The 17302-nt window shown below is 40.8% G+C and overlaps 1 long non-coding RNA gene across 5 annotated transcripts in view; it reads right to left on the reverse strand.

The window, feature by feature from the left end:
• The window catches only part of LOC113957511, a 28089-nt gene extending 14384 nt beyond the window's left edge, over positions 1-13705 (reverse strand). Inside the window, exons 1-4 of one of the 5 annotated variants that reach the window (XR_003531188.1) lie at positions 13274-13705; positions 2726-2870; positions 1907-2191; positions 310-468 (exon numbers count right to left, since the gene is read on the reverse strand). This is a non-coding gene — a long non-coding RNA (uncharacterized LOC113957511). Of the gene's footprint in view, positions 1-309; positions 2192-2725; positions 2879-13273 lie in introns of all 5 variants that reach the window. The other 4 variants (XR_003531190.1, XR_003531189.1, XR_003531182.1 and 1 more) reach the window with 4 other exon arrangements.
• Between the last annotated feature and the right edge of the window lie 3597 nt (positions 13706-17302).

Consider the following 17302-nt stretch of genomic DNA (forward strand, 5'->3'; position numbering starts at 1 on the left):
CTACAGGGTGCTTAAGATTAACTGCTGAACATTTCTCACTTTGCTCCACTACTGTGATAACAGTGCTAGAGAAGAATATCATAAAAATCAACCTCCACAAGACCACATTTTTCCATCTCCTCCCCTCTCCTTGTTTCCCCTCCCCTTCCCTCCTCTTCCACCCTCTCCTTGCCTCCCCATCCTATCCTGTCCCTTTCCCATCCCATCCCCATCCCCATCCCCTCCGCTCTCCCCATCCCATCCCACCCCACCCCACCCCATCCTATCCCTTCCCCATCCTTTGCCCTCCCCTTCCCTCCCATACCATACCTTTTCTGTATGATATCCAGTTGTGCACCATACAAATTAGGCAAATCACTTGTAACATGAAAACTTGTCATCTCTTCTCTCACTTTCACCAGGGTCCTGGATCTCATTTTGTGTGCCATTCCTCACTATATCCAAGTGAGGAAGGCACTTGCAGCTAAGCTAAATTTAAGTGTGAAAAGAATTTTAATGGTTACCATAAATATTTACAAGAAAAAGCATAGCAGAGACTTTGGACATTTTTTATTGAAGGTCAGCACAATATTTTCCAGCTACACAATCTGAGTGGGTTAATAAATGCACATGCTAGGGAGTAAAAAGATATTATCTCCCACTTAGTAGTTAAAACTAGAAAGGGGAAAATTCAAAAGGAAAGACAGAATTGTCTGAGCATGTCACTGTGTTTTACGCATCACTTGTGCAGCAAATTGATTCTGTCCTTACTCTCTATTCTTCCATATTATCAGTACTGATTTTAATCTGCCATTTTATCACCTTGTCACTCTATATTTCGAAGTCCTTAAATAGTTCTTTGCAGGTGGATCTCTTCTCTGTATCCTGCATAACTTAGTACGTCAGTAAACTTAGTTATGAATATTAATAGCTCATATATAATATCAACAAACTTTATTGTGAATATGAATAATATTAATTTAGTACTTCAGCAACCTTAATTATTTCACAGCTTTCCCTTTTTCTCAAATTGCTGATGTCTACATTTTAAATCATAGAAAAGACATGTTAACCCATCACCACTGTGTTCACCCCTAAACCATATTCCCAAGTGCCACATCCACATGCCTTTGGAAAGGTTCCAAGGATGGTGATCCCACCATCCTGTGTAGCCTATTCCAATGCCTGACCATTGGCACAGGCCACAGGCAAGCCCTTTCATGACTGAACCCACTTAACTGCAAAAACTATTAACTGTTCTTTTTTTCTTATATTTTAACCAGTTGCATATTTATGTGAGGAATTCCTGATAATGTAATAGCTTAACTTCTTTTGTAGCTTTACAGTGAGACTCATCAGAGACTCTTTTGAAGCTTCAAAGACATGGTAGTGTTTTGGCTCCCCCTTGTCTGTATTCATCAACTCTTCAGTAAACTCTTGTGTAACAAAAAAGTGTGGTATATCCTGTCACAAATGCCATATTTATTATTTTCTTTTGCACCACATTTATCCATGGGCCCAATCTGTCTGGGAATTGTGTGGTAGGGATGTCAGCATTACTGGTTTGCAGTTTTCTGGGGTTCTCCTGGGGCCTTTCAGAAAATTAAGAGCCAATAATCCCCCTTTGTGCATCCCTCATGTAGGGGCAAACTCAAGAGCAGGTGGTATCATGCACCCCTGGAAGTCTCTATTTTGTCTGTTTTGCCCTTGAGTCCTGTAGGACTCCAGGGTGAAGGTTGTCATCTTAAATCTGTCCTTGCCATTATCTTCCTCCACTAGTCCAGGAGTGACCATGGGATTATTTTTTGTCAATGGGAATATGGAATAATAAAAAAGTCTACAAAGGTCTGGAGGTGGAAAAATCTAAACCTGGCAGACAAGTGCAGGATTTTCAGCCCAAAATAGCAAATAATACAAAACCTCTCACCTCTTTGCTGTCTTGTGTGGGGCATAGAAGTGACAACAGCAACTTCTGCAATGCATGGGATTCAGGAGGCTGCTGAAGTAGGTGAGGAGCAGCATGATGGCCTAGTAACAGCAACAAATATGACTTCTGGGTGTGTTATGTAGCAGTTGGCACTGATGCAAGATAGCAAAAGAAGGCCAACTGTCTTCCGGCTTCCTCTTTCACTCTTTTCTTACCAGAGTGTCCACCCACAGTAAGCAAAGTCTTCCTAACAAGCAATAAGGAAGATGTATGCCAAAAAGTTACCTGCAGAAATAAAGAGAGTAATCCCTTGATCCATGGCAAAATCGGTTGAGTCTGTATGGTGGTCACATCATCCAGAGGAAAACTAAAATCAAAGAGGGCTCCATTTCCTGTCACACAAAGAGGAAAGGAACCTCCTGCATCACTCCATACTCACTGCTACCTCTCAAGCAAATGTGTAATTAGCGAGATTTCCCCCTAAATCACTGGTCAGAGATGACCTTGACCTTACAAAACAGAAAGGCACCAGTCAGATAAACCTGGTCTCTAAGTCAACTCAGGGTTGTGAGTTTAACAGGAATAAGTGACACTCAGTACTTCTTCACAGGTTGGATTTATGCTATCAAACAAGATTCAATAAAATATATCTATATGCATAACCGCTTCTATTCTTGAGAAGTGTATCGTCATATACAGTAAACCCAAAGCCAATGACACAGAAGGAAAGTCATTCCACAATTCACAATTTTATTTTATCCTCAGACCGTTAATGTCACTAGAGGTAAGGAAATTCCGCTTCCCCCCCCTTCCTCCCACCTTTCTTATAGGCTCCTGAAGGTCAAACAACAGATGTTGCTCACTGGCAGCTCTCCCTCTGGGGCATGCACAATTGTCCTCAGTCCACTTCGTGTTTCCCTACGTTATCATCCTGTGTCCTCCACCACAGATTTCTAGTTGCATCCTTAAAAACTGTAGATGTCAATGATTTATGTTCTTACAAGAACAAATTTAGACTTTCCATTTTAGCTTCACCTTTAGAAGGACCATTGAACAGAGACATTATGCAAATAATGCTGTTCAATCAACTAAAATTTATTTCCTTCCCACCTGAACTGTATTTACATGACTACACTATTTCAATGAACGACTATGCTAAATTGAGTTTGAAATACCTACACTGAAAATTTGGCTACCAGGCTAAACAAATGCTACAGAACTCAGTCTTACCCAATTTGTTGCAATAATCATGTGCAGTTCTTTATTGCAGTATATAATTCCTTGTGCAGCTGGTGCTGCTTGAGGTTTTTGTTAAAGGTTGATTGATTAAAAAATTTGCAAAAGTCAATGGAAAGATTGCTTTTGATTTAAAAGTGAATTGAATTGGGAAACTTGATTCTGGATATCAATATAAAGTGCATTAAAAAAAAAATCATATCTTGAGTGGTGTGCCCAGACAAATGACTCTAACAAATGAAAAAGCATAGAAAAGGTTGAGAATTTAGAATAGAGCCTGCACTTTCATGAATTTGTATAAAAAACAACTACCAGTGTTCACATTATTTGCTGAGAATATTCTTATCTTCCCTAAATGGTCTCAAAATTCCTTCACATTTGAACCTGATATGCAACCTCGGGAAGTATGAAGAATGTGAGTTATTTCACATCATCAGAAACCCTCCACACACCATAGGCTCTACTTAGTTTGGATAGTCCACCCTTACAGGCTTTTGGTTCCTGAACCATGCTTCTCTTTTGGTCACTCCAGATACTCAGGGAACATCTTTCATTCAATGATAGAAAGATTTGATTACTTACTGTAAGGCTAAACTGTTTTGGTTTTGATTACAAATAAATGTGCTAAAGTCCTTTCCCACATTTAGCCCAGCAGAATATGTGGAATAAAATGGCTGTGAATTTATAGAAAGGTCATAATTTATTGATAAATGACAAAATTCTCAAATTACATCAAATACCAGTAAACTATTAATTTAAAATACATACAGTACTTTTCAGAGATTTGTAGAAAATACATAAAATGCTGTCAACTACCCTATGTCATTCATGTGCTTGTTCTCTTTGTAGATTAACAGAGCAGTTTAATAAAAATCATGAATGAATAAAAAATTGTTCAGATTTTTTTATCTGAAGCAAACACACAGTGGTGAAAGTCCTGATGAAAGTCCAGCTGGTGAGCTTCATGTTGCCTGTCTAACAACTGGGGATTTTTTTGCCATAGACTTTGTAAAAATCATTTGCTTATTGAGTGCTGCAAAAAATGATGTGGTTTTCAGATGGTGTTTATCACAGGTGGCTAGTTGCAAGGATATAAATGGAAAAAATTATTCATTTTAAAACTTTGAACTGATCTTAGTAAGCTAGCTCTTCATTTTCAGACAGTTCTTATGAATTCTAAAATTATGTGTAGACCAACTGCACAAATGCTAATGAACACACTGTAGGGAAAGAATAGCAATTAAAAGAAGAAATTCTCATGCATTCGTGCCTCTATCTCCAAAATAAGCTACACACAGATGGACAAAATAGGTACCTTTTAACCTGCATAGAGAAAAACAAAGTCTTAGATGAAGAGTAAAAATCACTTCAGCTAAGTAGTTTCTGTCCAGTGATAGAAGTTGCTCCCCAATAAGCATGTCACATGTCATTAAAACAAACAAACCAACCAACCAACCTTAAAAAAAAGAAGTTACAACCACAAATATAATTCCATTTGCACTTTTTACAAAAATGGTGTTTGACTACTCATGGAAGCCACTCACTAAAAGCTCTGTTTCAAACCAGAGGCACTTTTGGAGGACATGAGAAGAGATATCTGGTCTCTAGACTCTGACTAAACTTAAGGAATAACTCTAATCTGAAGGTCTGTCCTTCTTCCACAATTTTTAATAGCTCTAGGCACACTTTTAAATTCATATAGCACTCATTTCACATTTTTTAAATTTTCTTAGACCATGTACAGCATCAATTCACAGATTCTCAATTTTGCTTGGCCATTTTCTGTTTTAAAGGGGCTTTACTGATAAACTTTCTGAACTTGTGAGAAGATGACTGACAATAGAGAAGTAGAATTTTCAAGAGGATGCTTTTAATGTTGGATAGACTTCTTTTTTACTTATTTGTGAGTGTGATCTATCATTTCCACGACAGAGTGCTTGTATGTATTTCTCTGAGGGGCATTTCTGAAAGCGCAACACGGTGATGTGGCAGGGATCTTGGGAATACTGAGTCAGAATCTTGATCTGAGTCAGCACTTTCCTCTGGGTGAGACAAAATATGAAACACATCTGCCCTGACCCTCTTCCCATATAGATAGTTCTCCTCCTGGTACCTGGGTTTCCTTGTATCTTCTTTGGTTTTATATTCAGAGTAAATAAGCTACAGGTGAACATTCCCTTAGTGGTTCAGACAGGAAAATGAGCAAGGCTTTGGAATGGTTTTATCCTTTCTCCTCAGCCTTGTTTCTGTTTCAAATTTCCTTTGCTTTCCTGCGTTTTCTTTGTAACCAGACACTTTTCTTTCTGGTCACCTGTCTCTCTCTTTCTCCCACTCCCAGGAAAGTTCTCTGATTTTCTTACCCTGTTTGGCCCTTCCCAGAGCCCAGCCCTCATCAGTCAATGAATAGGATCAAAACTCATACTTTCTTATGGATCTCTTTCAGGGCCTACTGCTTCCCATGAGATGTGATCCAAATAATGATGGCTGAGTACAAAGGAAATCTCTATGTCTTTTTGTACTAATACATACATGTCTATTATCAGAAAAGTCCAAACCACCCTTTCTCCACCTTCAGCCCCTCCATATCTTAGGAGGACATGCTTTAGCTGTTTCTAAAAACAATTATTTGACTTTATTATGACCCTCCTAATTTTTTCTCTGTTCTTTATTCTATTTTATCACACTCACTTGCATCCTGGTTTTATGAAACTTATTAGCACCCTGTGAGCTCCTATCAAATATTGGTTGCTTACTCAGTTGAGCTGACACTGTAATGCTCTGTCTCTTTCATCTTTTGTCGTATCCATCAATTGGAGAGATTATTACTCACTCACATAAGAAATAATGAGTCTAACATACCAGTGTGGGAGTTCTAGTTCTTGTCTGGCTCTTTCTTACCTGTAGCTAATCTGTTTAATCTTCAGAGGAAAGTGTGTGGGTTTTGTTCCTTTTTACTGTTATTGTTTTCTTCCTTGTAGTTATTCTCAGTTTGTCTCTGTTTGAGCTAGAAGAGACCTTCTGTACCTCTTCAGCCACAAGAATATGCAAACACATGTATAACAAATTCAGCATCAAAGTAGCTTTTGCTATTCTGACATACCAGCATGAGCACTGTTACTGTTTTTCACCTCCAGGAAGGAGTGAGAGGGGATAGATGGTCTGGAGTTTAAAAATGTCTGACTGAGAGTTAGCCGAAGAAGAAAGATAATTTTCTGCAGTAAGATTTATTAATTTATACTTAGTACCTGGAGTACACACTCAAGTTAAATCATTAAATAGAATTGTTGAACAGGAAATACTAGCTTTCTTGTGCTTGAGAAGGCTGGGGTGAAAGTCTGCAACAAAATTCAGGAGAAAAGGTCCCAGGCAGTTTGACCATCTGATAGCCTGGTTTTGTATCACCACACCTATCTCAGAGTGCCAGAGGCAAGCCAAATTTTCTTTTCACCAGACACACAATTTTAAGAATTACTGAGCTGTATGGACAGAAATTCACTCTGGGCTGAGTGGCAAAGCACCTGCCCGGAGCATTGCAGGCATTTCACCTCCAACCCCCACCCACCTTCAGCTTGTAGGGTGGCTAAACCAACAGAAAACCAAATCATAGACCTCATGAAATGGAGGGTAACTGCTACATAGCTCACAGCTAGTATTGCTCAAAGGAACCATGGATTCCCTGAATGTGTCTAATATATATCATTACATACCTGCTCTTGCTGGAACCCTTGCAAGCAGAGATGGTCTAGCTGACTGTAACAATTTTGAGGTGAACAAACTTCTAATAAGAAGAGGAATGAATCCCACTGTGATCTTACTCAGTTGTGGTCAAAGCTAAGCAGTGAGCACAGTTTGTAGCAAAGGAGTAAAGACTTCAAATGCAACACATTAAAGTATCACTGAAACAATCTTATTTAGGTGCTCTTTGGTGCAGCTGTTTGTAGAAACAAAGGCACTAAATTAGTCATAAGGCTATTGAACAAGTTGTCTGGCTGACTCATAAAAGCAAAGAGACAACAAAGTAATTAAAAATACAGGCAACAATAACCACTTTATGGTTACTTTTCCAAGATAGTAAAGAAAACTGTAGAGAGGAGTGGCTAATGTCAAGTCAAGGGTGATTATTATTACAAGGACATGGAGGTTGTGTCGCCTAATAACGGATAATGTTTTACAGGAAAAAATTCATGTTCATATTCTTTAAAAATCTGATTATAAAATAATATATTAAAAGGGTAATTAAAAATTGCTTAGACACATCTGTATTGCAAACGCAGAAAGGCATGGCAATCAAACATCATGGAAACAGGTTCTCTTAGCTGAAGAATGAGAAGGCAAATGTGGCTGGAGTTAAATGGGTTTTGATTTAAAGTGTTTGTGAGTGTTCACCTCACAGCTGTGATCACCTTTAATGCTCAGGTGAATAATCATTTCCAGAGCCAAGGGGTAAATCAACACAGATTCAGAGGCTACCACTAAGGATGGGAGGTTGTATGTGTGTGTGTGTGTGTGTGTGTGTGTAGTGATATAGCATCCACATTGCTACCTCAGGACAGGCTGAATTAATTGAATGTTTCCACCTAGCTCCTCAAGCCTTCATCTCCTGCCCCCACCCATTTTCCAGGGGACATAACATTTTTCCGTAAGTGGAGACCTATATGTGTTGATTTATCCATGTTTGATATATTACACTAACAAAGGGATTTAGTATGTAATTTCATTAATTCTCTATTTTGTAGGCTGTTTTGCTTTACTCATTTGCTATTAAGCTGGAGCAGTAATTACATGAATGACTTCAGGTGGAAATGACCCATGTTCATATTCTTCAACAATTGTCCCCGCAGTGTTAATGATGCCATCCTATATTAAACCTATTTGCTGAGCAAACAGGATTCCCAAGAGATGGCAAACTGAACTGCAGAGGCTATGGGAATAATTTCACTACTTCTGCAGAATTTTTGAATTTATTAATTTACATTTTATAAAGGCTAAATTTTGTGCCAGACCTTACCTAGAAAGGTAAAACATTTACTTTTGTTTAAGATGGAATTTGGAGATTCCCAGCTGTAACCCTGTGTTACAATGTTTCATTGGGATCATTTTTTGGAAGGACAAGAATAAAAAGGGAGCTCTTTTCTTACTTTTTGTTTCAAGATGCTTGTGCATTCAGGTTAGATATTTGATGTTTCACTCATATTCCTCTCAAGACAAGGGAGATAAGATAGTTATCCTAAAGTCAAGAGAACAAGGCTGCAAGATCGTTTACAAGAGAAATTCATAGGTACAGTGAGAACCTGGGGAGATTTGCATTTCATTTCTCCACTTCCCTGCTAATACAAAAGTTGTAGTAAATACCCCAGATTTACTAAATCGGTTATTTCTGTTGGCTAGAAAATGTCCATTTGGTTTTGGAGTCCAGAGGCAAATGGGTTGACCTTGTGTTCTCCACTTTTAGACACAGGACGTTTCAGCTAGAAGCTGTTAAATCTTCTGGTATTTTGCCTCTGCCTTATGCTGTTGGGAAACATGATTAGGGTGTGCCATATGAGGCTAACCAATTTCCCCACAGCAGAGGCTACAGTTCTGTGGGAGGTTTTCTGCTACAAAAAGTGCCTAGTGAAACCACAGGCTGCTCCTGAGTCTTGTGTATACAGTAAGCTGTGGCCTCAAAGCAGGCCAGTACTGACTTCGTATTATCAGCACAACTGCCTCAAGTAAGTGAACTCTTTATCCAGGGAGTTGTTATCAAAAAGGTCAAGACAATATATAAAAATTGGTAGGTCCAGTAGGTCTCACCAGTTTGTGTACACACGTTTGTTTCATTAGCTTTTGACTGAAACATGGTAGCACCAAGTTTAGGATACCAATTTGAAGCAGACATGTGGACCTATAAGACTTTTATCACAAAAGTAAAACCACTATTTGCTGATAATTTGTACCAAGCCAGCAGATGTGTAGGTGGGTGAGGAAACTCCTCTCCATCATACTGCTGGAAACTGGATACTGTTGGGTTCTAAAACAACCTGGATATTTTCTTAAAAATATTTTCTTAAAAATTATGTATAACCATGATACAGTTCAATAAGTGAAGCAGCAATAAAATGGCCTCAGGATAGTAGACATCTCTACAGCACACAGAAGATGAGAAGATGAAAGGGAAGGTAAAAGGCCACGTCAATACATACAGGTAGATTTTGGCACAAAGGAGAAAGGGAAATCTGCTGAGGGATGCGAAGAGAATGGTAACCTGGTTAATGTGGCACGTGGAGAATGCTTAGACTGAAACATCTTGAAGCAACATAAACAATAAGATGCATTGCTGAAGGCCAGAAAAAGGGTGCTGGAACAGAATAAGAATGAAAATGAAGAGACAGCTAAAATCTGGCTCTTAATTTATAGCTGATGGATGTATTGGATTTACATGGCAAGGTTTTGGTAGCCAGGGGCAACAGAAGTGGCTTCTGTGAGAAGCTGCTGGAAGTTTCCAGGATGGACCCACCACTGTCCAAGGCTGAGCCAACCAGGAATGATGGTAACGCCTCTGTGATAATGTATTTAAAAACGGGTGAAAAAAAGTTGTTGGGCAGTTGAAATTGCAGCCAGAAAAGTTGAAATTGCAGCCAGAGAAGAGTGAGAATGTGTGAACTACTCTGCAGACACCAAGGTCAGTGGAGAAGGAGGAGGAGGTGCTCCAGGTGCTGGAGCTGAGGTTCCCCTGAATCCTGTTGTCCCTCTGCAGCTCATGGAGGAGATCCACACTAGAGCAGGTGGATGCCCAAAGGAGGCTGTCATCCCATGGGATTCCCATGCTGGAGCAGGGTCCAGGCAGGGACCTGCTGACCTGTGGAGGGAAAGCCCACCCTACACTGGACCAGGTTTTCTGGTAGGACTTGTGTTCCTGTGAGGGACTCATGCTGGAGCAGCCTGTGCCTAAAGGACTACACCCTGTGGAAAAGTGACACATGTTGCAGCAGTTTGTGAAGAACTTTGTGTTGCCTGTGGGATGGACTCACTCTGGGGAAGTTCACGGAGGACTGTCTCCTGTGGGAGGCATCTCATGCTGGAGCAGAGGGGAAGGACCCCTCTCCCTGAACAGTGGCAGGAACAACCTCTAGTGAACTGACTGTAACCCCCATTCCCATCTCTCTGCACCACTAGGGTAGGAGGTAGAACTTGGAAAGGAGGGAGGGGTGACAGGAACATGTTTTTAAGGTTTATTTTACTTCTCATTCTCCTGCTCTGATTCTGTTAAATTTATTTAATATCTCTACTTCTAGTCTGTTTTGCTTATGATGGTGATTGGTGAGTGATCTCTCCAGGTCCTTCCTTATGTCAACCCATGAACTCTTTGTTATATTTTCTCTCCTCTGTTCAGTTGCAGAGGGGAGTGATAGAGTAGCTTTAGCAAGTACCTGACATCCAGCCAGGGTCAACTCACTACAATGGAAATAGTGTTGTGTTTAGTGGCAGTGTATTTGTGCATTCTGTAGAACTTGCAAGACTCAGTGACAACTGGGATATGAGGACTCATAGAGAGTTGACCTGAAAGAGATACCTGACTTGTAAGCCTGAGGAAAGGTTGCTAGCCTGGATCTAGAAGGAAGTATGACTCCATTTGGCCATAGTGAACTGAAGTTGGTGTTAGTCATTCAGAGAGAGCACAACAACAAGTTGTGAAGTGCAGTGGAAGATCCTCAGCCTAAACAAACAGATGATGCTTCGGTTAGGGCAAGGGAAGTATCACAAAAGTCAAGATACTGAGACAAAAAATGGCAGTTAACTGTTGCATGTATCAGTATACTGATTATGAGTCTGGCCAGGGTGAAGTTAGGAAAGACTGAGAACACTAATGTAGTGGAATACAAGAAGAAAAAGATATATCTATAATTTGGAAAGGTGGATATTTTAAAAGCAAACCAGTGGTTGTATATGTGGATAGGATTATCTCTTTCCATGTCTTTTCATGATGAACTGAGGCCAAGTTTATTAACCCCTGAATCTAACTGATATAGCATGAAACAACATGAAAAGTTGTTTGACTTTGACTAAAGAAATATCAGATCAAGAGAATCTAAGAATTGATTATAAGCATCAGCTGAGGTGAGTGAAAATGAAAGCTAAATCGGGAAGGATAAAGTAATTGAAATTCAGAACAGGTGAAGTTAGATTTCATATGTGTTAATTCCCCATAAAGGTCAGTCTGAAATTGCACATTTAACCTGTAGTACAAGGACTTGACCTTGGACTAAGTTCTTCTAAATTGTAGTTGTACATGCAAACTACAGAGCTGTACTTTCCAATTAAATGCCAAGTACTAAATTGTATTTAGTGGGAGGTTTTGATGTGGTATGAAACCATTTGTGCATTTCTTTGAGACTTGAGAAAGTGGAATGCAAATCACATATGCACTCCAGACTTCACTAAGTCCTTTTTACATTTGTGTACCAAATGCTGGAAAAGGGACCACTGAACTCTTCCCTATATGGTGTTCTATGGTCTCCACTGACTTTGGGGGCCAATGGACAGCTATCAGCTCTCACCCCTGCTTACAGACCACTCTGCCACTCTGCTTTTAGAGCGATGCATCTTCTACTTCACCTGCTGAGGCCAGGTCCCCCTGGCCTCATGTATGTACATAACATACTGTCATGTACAGTATGACCTTCTGAAAGTACTCTAACCTAGTTTATCTTGCACACTGAGTTTGTCCGAAGTGCCTCCTCCCTCCTCCCCAATAAAAATAATAGTCTTCAAGTTAATTCTACACTGAGAAGTCACACACTGTGATAAGGAAAGCAAAGAGTCTGCAGCTGAGGCAGACCTTGGAGGCAGATCTATCCTCACCCAAGCCAGGTTACAACTTTGGCTTCACTCCATTACTATTACTGGAACACAGCACAGTCAGGAATTTTGAAATCGCATCCAAAAATCTCCCACTTGCAGAGTCTGGGATGAGTCTGGGCTACCCATATATGCCCATAAGTGCATGGATATTTGCATGATGACTTTATCTTTGGGATTTTAGCCCTACAGTTATGCTATATAAGGCTTCTTCCATAAAAATCTCTTTGTTGCATATGGTTTCTGTGACACTGCAGTGAAGAAACCCACTTTCTTGGGAAGCTTTTTCCCCTGTGCACAAGGAGGGCAGTTGCTGTGAGAACTGCACTGCCAGATCCATGTGACTAAATTAAAAGCACTATGGCACCAATTAACACCAAGCCTTTGGGTACACCCCTTTATGAATGTGTTCCCCGCAACATGCAAATATAACATTAGGAATCAAGATAGAGAGCTCTTCTGTGGTTTCCCATACAGTTAGGATGCAGAAAATGGCTATGAAAAGGTGTGCACTCCGGGTCATATGGAAGGGAAAAGCTTGCAGTGCCATGCACCAGGAAGAAGAGCTGCTGGGATGTCTCAGAGCCACCTCATCCTGGCAAAGCTGCACACGCTTTATGGCAAAGAGCCCTTTGCTGACTGATCTAACCCAGGGCATGGGACACTGAGATTTCATATCTAGCAGCTGGGAACTCCTGGGAGATGATGAAGTCATTTGTCACTGAACGAATTCAAAACATAGGCCCATACTAGTAATTGTGAAAAAAATTAACTCTACCTTAGCCAAAACCAGCACACATGGTCACAGCCTCTACACTAGCTCCAACGAGGGTGCATAAAGCCCCACCACATCCCAGGACTGGGTCAGCCCCTGGCACACATCTGGGAAGAGTATGAGCATGGTTGGCATGGTGCAAGTGTGATGGTTATATGCCACTGAGCTCTGCATATCTACTCCCACCCCTCACTGTCTCACATTGCTGATCTCGCTGTGTGTGGGATGTGTAAATAGATTGTTTTCAAAAGGTCAAGTTGGAAAGATATCTAAAACATGAGCAAATACATGCAAGTAGTTTTTGAAAGCCTATTTTTGAAAGCCTGTTCGAAAGGTCACCAGTGCCTTCACCACACAACTTTCTGCTATCATAGCCCAGAACACACCACCCTTTCAAGAAAAGGTGCAGCGTTCCCTAATACTTTTTCACTGCAGAAGCAACTTCCTCCAAGCGAAAGCAAACTGTTCAGCAGAGATGTGGAACTATATAACACCATGCAGCTTGTTTCTACACCTACCTATGCAATTCCAAGGTAAAGCTCCCATACGTGATTATTGAACGAGCACACACCACACGGTTTGTCCAAGCACGGCACAAATGGTGGATCCTCAAATCCCTTTACATCAGCCAGCCTGAGCACAAACTGAGTCAAGGCAGTGGTATCTGGATTCAGCCTTCCACGCAGGCAAAGTGCTCAGCTAGCCCAGTGGCTGCAAGGTTCAGTAGTCTCTGCCTCCCTCCTGGATCAGCACAGTGCCCGATCGTGAAAGATCAACTTGAGGAAAGCGTGACATCTGAGAAAAAAAGATTTTGCACATTTCCTGGTGTATGTAGTCAATGGAGAGCAAAGAGTTGAACAAACTGAATCCTCCTCTCTTCTGGACGGTGAACATGGGAACATAGGAAAGAATTTCACAAATATGGATGCTGCTAGTTCTGAGCACCTCCTTTTTTCCCTTGGAAAGGAGAAAACCCATAATTTTCATTACCAGCATTATTCATTGTATGTGCCTCACTAGGAATCTCTAGTCACAGTTGAATCCTTACAGAATAAGTTTCAGCTACATATACTACTTAATACTTATAGATACCTTACACAACATATACTTAATGGCACCCATCACTTCATTTAAGTCATGTTGGCCCTGGGGACCATGCCTCTAGGAGCTGCACACATTAATGTGAGATAACAAGTAAGAAAACATGATGTTCTTGTTCTTATGCACAGCTTAGAATGTTACATAGAGTAAAACAGATCTTTTGCTAGCTCCTAGACTGTTCGCTAGAAACATCGCCACCCATAAGTCCCCGCAGAGTATCAAGGTTTATTGTGACAGAGAACAATGTCTTAAAATTGTTATTTGCAATAGGCTTTTTCTGTGCCTGTCACAAGTTGTAGTATGACAGCAGTCAGTCCAGATACTGTTATGAAAAAACAAACAAAATAAATCAAATAAAATAATATTTCTCATTTGTTAGAACATGCTTGCTTAGTTTCATTTTATATTTCTAGCCCACAGAAGGCTTACAGGAAATTTCAACTGGTAAAATGTAAATTTACCGTAATTGTCTAGTAGTACCAGATGCAGCTGACCACAAGTTATGTGCTTCAGAAAAAAAAAAAAGGTGTTCATACTAGCAGGGTAATAAATGACAGGAAACAAAATTGCCTGATGCTAGCACAGGTTTTTGAGCCTGTGACTCTCAGAAAAAAATGTGTACCATACCTCCAAAGAACGCTATTCGTTCTACTGAAATTCCCACAACGAAAAAGACATAGTGGAAAAAGTTAAACTGCAGAAAAAAATTAAGCTTTTGGTTTGTTTCCTTATAGCATGCTGCTCTGAGGGCTAGTGGGACTACTAGCACACAAAGCTGAACCAGGGGCTGAACCAAAAAGCTGAACCAGGGGCATCCCTTCTCCTCTGGCAGGACAAAGAGGTCCTCTTCCATGTGAGCCTCATCCGAAAGCCGTAAGCAGAGCTCTTAGAGCTAGAAAAACTCTATTTTCCAACTTTATGATATGATGCCAACACTGGATGCAGATATTAAACAGAGGTCCTCTTGATTCTTCAGGACAGGCATAAGCTTTGAGCATTCCAGGTGGTCACTGAAGCTGAAGATCCCATTGCTCTGCCAGTGGAAACACTCCTCTGCCAGTGCTGTGGCTGGCTGCTGTCCACCTCAGCCGCGAGTGGAAGAGGACAAGGAGTACTGCTGAGTCATCATGACTCTCTTTTTTCACAGGTTCCCTCTTCCAACCTTAACTACACTGCCCTTGACCACTCCAATGGTCTTTGTGCTACTTCTTCCCCCTCACACCATCACACCATCTTCTGTGTCTTCATAATGTGCCAAGTGCTTGGTGTCCTCTCATATGCTCCTCAGATTAATTTCTTTCATTATTGTTTTTTGGTCTCTGGCCTCTCTCCAGTCACACACAGTTGCAAACCCCTGGGGTAAAGTGTATATTTTATTACGGGCTGCTCAGTAGTTGCTTCATGACTACTGTCCACCTCCTTCTGCCTGACCATTTCTCCCTTTTCTGGCTCACCCATTCATTATTTCCTTCTCACCCCTCCCTCACTGTGCTCAGGCGGTGTCCCCACAGGTGCAGGAAGCCCACAGGAAATAAAGTCTATTAGTACATTGACCAGGTTACTCCTGAGGCCTTCTACTTGCTACAATGAAACAACCCTGTGAGACTACTTTGCCGGGAAATGAGCTCACCTAGCTCCAAGGGCCCCTTTGGGAGACACAAACACTACAACATCCCACTTACATACACGTATACAAAGATACACAGTTGTCAGTGTTCCAGGTCATGTTGTCCATATGTACCCACTTTCCTATTTGGCTGTGTCCATCCCCATGTGTTTTTCCCGAGTAACACTAAGGGAAAGTCTTTGGAGTAGAGAGCTTCTCTTACTGTTTTGGCATGATGACCTTGGTGATTTGAATAATACAAACTGCTGTTATAAACAGAGCCAGAAAGGGGAGGTATGCAGACCACATGTGTACAGCTTTCAAATCTCACAATCTATGCAGGGTCCTTGAAGACCTGATCCTGAGTTAGAAAAGTCACATGTGCTTGTGAAGCTGAGCTACAGAGTTGTAACCAGCCGCTTTCAGAGGAGTGAAAAGTACAAGCTGAACACCCTGAGCACGTAAGTCTCCTAATGGAAAATTCTGGGAGGGAATGAGGTACAAAACCAAATCGCCTATTACTTGTCCTTAAAAATTGCTAGTTTGCTTACTTCTGCAGTGTTGGCCTTCAGGAGCTCAGTAAACAATATTTTGGGATTTTGTGATGCGAATATTTATGAAGGCAAACATTATTAATTCAGTTTGAAAAGTAAAAAACAAACAAACTACCCAAACCAGACAAATACCCACTTAAGAAAAAAACTTAGCTTAAGTTACTCCCAAATGAAATTGATACTAGATGTTGCAAAACTGACCCAAGCAGCTGCATTTGAGAACCAGCCTGTCCCTGCCCCTTTCCACATCCATTTTTGAAGAGGCAGGAATTAGTGTGCCTAAGTGCATCAGGAGAAGACCAGGGAATTCAGGCACTGTCGAGCAGGATATAAATCCCCTCAAATGACTTTCCAACTAATGGTAGAGGGAAGGAGCGTGAAAGGTTTCATCTCAGATTCTTGGTCAGCCAGAACACCTGATCCAACTGGATGCCACCAGCAAACATGGAGATGAGGGATTTTCAGAAGAATGACCATCAAGTCTTCAGCCAAAGGCAACCACAAGGTGCCAGCAGCTGCCTCATGCAGCCCCATTGCAGACTACAAGAATCTAGACTCTCAAATAAAAATTAGTCTGCTTTGTTTACCCATAAGGTACCAATAATTCATCCCACCTTCTGGAAAACAGGATTTCTTGACAATCATATCTCCATATCTGTCTGGGTGGCATCCAGTTCACCTGCTTACTAAGTTTTTGAAGCATTTTTCCACTGGCTTTATGGAAAAGAAGGCCTTAATGAGCTGAGGAGCAACAGCAGGCTTGACCTTGGCAAAAACTACAGCTGCCACCTGATCACAAGAACAGGCTTTGCCAGCCAAAGGGGACGAGAAATGCTAAGGGTGACATTTTCTAAAATGACCATGTCTTTGGGCATCTTCCTCGATCATTTATGATTTTCTTCTACTTTGCAAGTGACTTTAGCATTGCTGTCTACTAAATGCCTGAATATATCTAAATGTAAATATATAAAAGCCCATAAATGTAAAAAAATAAAGCCATTTGAGACAGCTCATATACACAGAAAGAATTAGAATGCAATTACTTTGCCTTTTCAAATGGTCAAATAGTGGTATCAGCAACTGAGTTTTTTTCTCACCGTTTACTAGTATGAGGTAGTGCATTGTACTATACATATAATATTTATGCTTCATTGGAGCAAAGCAGTTCAGTTGCAAGTGAGGGATAATTTCTCAACCACAGGAGGAAACTTCCTGTGTTCTTTGGCTGCTATGGGCAAGTTAACTGTAGCAGGAAAACCTCATCCAGTATCTTCAGGTAGAGTTTC

The sequence above is a fragment of the Corapipo altera genome, unplaced genomic scaffold (assembly GCF_003945725.1).
Source record: "Corapipo altera isolate COAL_440 unplaced genomic scaffold, ASM394572v1 1, whole genome shotgun sequence".
Lineage (NCBI taxonomy): Eukaryota > Metazoa > Chordata > Aves > Passeriformes > Pipridae > Corapipo > Corapipo altera.